This window comes from Anopheles darlingi, chromosome 3 (assembly GCF_943734745.1).
Source record: "Anopheles darlingi chromosome 3, idAnoDarlMG_H_01, whole genome shotgun sequence".
Lineage (NCBI taxonomy): Eukaryota > Metazoa > Arthropoda > Insecta > Diptera > Culicidae > Anopheles > Anopheles darlingi.
Genome location: NC_064875.1, coordinates 23,893,967 through 23,898,179, shown reverse-complemented (window position 1 = coordinate 23,898,179; position 4,213 = coordinate 23,893,967). Strand labels below are relative to the sequence as shown.

General features: G+C 43.2%; 1 protein-coding gene across 6 annotated transcripts in view; it reads right to left on the bottom strand.

Annotated features, from left to right (window-relative positions):
- Positions 1–3,445: 3,445 nt before the first annotated feature.
- Positions 3,446–4,213, bottom strand: part of LOC125956607 (ATP-binding cassette subfamily G member 4) — a 23,168-nt gene continuing 22,400 nt past the window's right edge. For all 6 annotated transcript variants that reach the window (XM_049688663.1, XM_049688667.1, XM_049688664.1 and 3 more), the window contains exon 9: positions 3,446–4,213. This exon is cut by the window's right edge and continues 459 nt beyond it. The gene's annotated coding sequence lies outside the window, so the exon portion shown is untranslated.

Sequence of the window (4,213 nt, the reverse complement as noted above, 5' to 3'; positions counted from 1 at the left end):
CATCAGGCATCAACGTTAGTAGAAATGAAAAGCAGCAGCAGCAACAGCAACAGCTCGGACACACCACGCACTGAATCGCGCACCTCCAACTAGCCAGCAAAGCAACCAAAAACCAAGCAGGTTAACCAATTCGTGGTCTAAATTATTAACGGTGGGTAGAGAAGGGAAGGTAATGTGGTCTACGTTCCATGTCCGGCGGGAGTGTGTTGTGTAGGACGCGAGTGTTGAACATCATGAGCATCATGTCACCAGTCATCCCGCTGCTACGGTCTACCGCTGGCATGCGTGACGATTATCAATACATTTGGTGCCAGCTCGCCGTGACGCCGTCCCATTACATTCCATTACAGCTGACTCACCCACGAACCAGGGGAGCACCTCTGGTGTGTGTCGCCTCCGTCACTACCACAATGGTGCTGTCGGGGGCAATGTGAGTGTGGGTGGGATTTGTTATTTTGATTTTCCGCTTTCCGTTAAATCAACCCAGATTTTTTGCCCACCTTCGCAGCGAGCTAGCGTCCACATAGGCCGCGAAGATGTTTCTTTTACAGTTTGCCGCTTGTGTTGTAGCGTGGCCAATGTAGGACCGTAGAATCAACTATCGGTCAGAAAGGGGAATTCGATGTTTGCTAAGTGAGAATGTACGGTATTGGGAGAGAAACATTGTTTCTCAACAATATCGAGGTTCGGTCTTGATTGGCAGATGCAGGTTAAGTCGTATTTCGATACGGTGGCAGTAACGAACTAGGTCTCTGTTAATCAACAAAAGTAAGGGAAAAGGATTGGCATTGACACCTACCGTATATTTTTGTTTGTGAATGTTCAATGTTCATGCAAAATGCACTCTAATGTTTGCTTGGAATGATAAGAAAAACGTTTAAAAAGCTCAAATGAATGGACGCTCAGGTTAATCGTTAAAGAACGTTCTAAATCGTACGCCACTATTTTATCATAATTTAGTAAATATTTAAAACTAAAATTTTCCAAATTACTACTTTGTTCATCATAGCAATCATAAAACTCCTTTCCAGAGCTACAGATACTTTTATCCTATGATCTAACAAAGGACTCAGATCAACATTGTTATCACCTGCACCATAAATTGCTGATCCTTTTCTTTCTTAATTTTTCCTGATTATTTGGCCCAAATATTCTTGTTTTACGTTTCAGCTTCATTTATCCATCCTTTGAGATACGTCTTGACTAGAAAATATCTTCTTTCATAATTTTTCGTTCATCCTTTTATCTAAACAGTTCTGTTTGGATAGTAATCATTTTATTGTTTCATTTTTGTTTCTCTTTTGTCAAAGCGTTTTCATAGCTGATCTAATGAGCTGACTAATTGAAACATTTTCTGCTTCATAAATAAAAATGTATTGCTTCTTGTAGGTTAAACAGTTCGACAATGCAGCTCAGTTCGTACAAATACAGATCAGCAATTCAAGAGTTAAATGTCTAGGACACGGCAGTGTGCCTTGCCCGGTCACGATCCCAACACCACTAGGTCTAGAGATTTAATGAGGTTAAACCATATTTCAGATCAAACGTGATCCTCACTAGTGTGCGCGCTGCTATGACTTAATTATGTCCACTAACCTACTATCCATGTTACGATCGTGAGTCAGCGGAGGAAAATAATGTTCCATTACGGAATGCAACCGTTTGATCTTTCGCCTACAGCTGCCCTACTGCCCAGCGCGTGCAACAAGATAAATGGCATTCGCTTGCCAACAAGCCACGGTATTGTAGGAAAATGGAACACAAAATGTTTGCCAATGGCTGACAGTACTGACTTCGTATGCCATTAACTTGGAACCTTTTTCTATCGTCCTCCCAAGGACGCGAAGAGAACGGAACAGAATTTAGACTGTGAGTTAAAAGGAATATTGAATGAGAGAATTTTTGGGATTTGTGATATTGGTTTCATTCAAGTGAATCCCGACAATCAGGTGTTGCCAGCGGTCGGCAATGTTTCGTCACTTTTGGCATCATTCCCGAAGTGAATTCCTGACACCCGGAGCATCGTCGATTGACCAGCCGTTCGAGCGATCGTCAGCGATCGGACTTAAGGGGCTTAAGGCGGAACAAATTGCAGGAAATTGTTAGTAACGGAACGATCCACACGTTACCGTGCAGTGCACGTTTAAATCCAAGACTAATGCAATGCGCGCCATATAGTCACCAATGGTCGGTTCGGTCGGAAAGCGGCCCCGACAGTCTGTCTGGCGCTGGTCCAACGTGAGGGTGAGCGAAGATGAGAAGAAAAAAAACCGCAGACATCGAAATTCACCGAACGAAGTAACGGACAAGTCCATTTGGCTCGCGCCTCCATTTGGACAGTGGCTAGGTTTAGGGCTGGCAAATCGCCGGCCCGATGGCCGGTTTACCTGCCAAAGCGCAGTTGCCCGTGTTAATGAAGCAGTAAGTGCCGGTACAGCACCATCGGTTGCTGCCATTGCCGTCAGGCGGCCGTCGAATCATCAAGATGACAGATTTTGGCTGGCTCTCGGTTTTCTCGTTCACGTCGGTCAACGGAGACCGCTGACCGCTGTAAGCGCGCAACGGAACTATTAACACCGGGAATAAATTGCTTACATTTTGCGACGAAACAGCTGACAACAGCAATAGCCGCGGGGACGCCCTGCTCGTTACAGGTGAAACTTATTATGGCCATTATTTTTAACGTCGCCCAACCAGGGCCACCAAGTTCACACGCATCCGTGGCCCTCGTGGCAGGAACAGGAACAACGCAACAGGTACCGTAACGAAACGATCCGTCACGATAGCGGAGCAACCTGTTTACTGCTTTTTGATAGGATTTGCAACCCCCCAACCGACGTGTTATGAATAGTGCGCTAATCCCACGGATTACTGTGCGAGATTGTGGTCGAGGTGCATAAAACTCGTAGCAAATCTATAGTTACTACAGCATACGATGAACTAGTAATCCACGGTACTGCACAATTAAAGGATTTGTTTTCAAAATAAACAAAATCTCTTAATCTCTGCGGTCAAGCGCGAAGAATTATTTGCTTTTTACAGGATGTTTTGAAACGCGTTTGCAGTGTTAAAGCAATGAAGAAATTGCATGGCATTCTCTAACTTGTTTCCTTAAAATAGTGATTACTTCCTGGTTTATGTATCTAAATATTTTTCATAAACTCAAACCAACCAACCTTTACTACAGCATCATTTTCCTGAAAATGTAATGAACTAGTGTTTCTTTCAAATATCGAAACGATAAACCAGACGACACATCACACGATAAATCATTTTCGAGGGATGAAAAGCTCTCACCGCGCTGAGCTTTAGCAGTGTGCTTTGCTGTTAGGCGCAATCAGTCCAATGAAGCGTTTTCTACACAAAAACGCTTGCCGCGTATGAAGAAGATACCAGCGTATCGCATAACTCACTGTTTTATCATATTTGCGTCTGATATTAGAAAAGTAAAAAGTAAATCTATGTTTTTTTTATTAATTTGGCATGGGTTTGTAAGTACACACACTTGAAATTTCATTAACCAACATTGGCTTCGTGCTATGGTGTCCTTTGAGTTGTAGGCTGAACGTTGTATACCTGTTCCAAAATCGCGTCTACGATCATTTAAAAAACCTCACGATGGAGAGTGATGAACTCTTGAGGGATAACTAGAGGAAGGGAGGAACACAACTGGCATGCCTTGAACTGGTTCGCCTCTGTCTCATGCTCCAACGTACCAAGCTTACATGGCTATCCAATATGTCGTTACTATTTGCACACCATCTCCTCTTATCTAACCACTAGCGGAATGTGGCGACCTACTTATACCTACAGGGTAGCTATTATTCACTGTAACCGAATTGAAATGGTTGCTCAAAGATGTTTTGCCTTCTACTGCTATATCTGCCTAGAACTGCTACTGCTATGAATAGTCGTACCAGAAGAGCCTTTATCCGTGCGGTGCGGCTTTCGCCTTAAGCCTAGTGTGTAGGAGTAACCTAGAAAAAAAAAATCAAGTCTTGCACGTCTTATCACATGCCTTCACAAGGTTTCGCACACCGGAAGTGAGAAGCATGGAAAAGGAAACGGTTGAAATATATAATCCCATACATACAAACACACACTTAAAGCATACACGTGAACAACACTACATGGTAAGAGAGTGTCAATAGAGATTTGATTGTAAAATAAGCATTTCGATACGCAGCATCGATAAGGATCACATTATGATTGT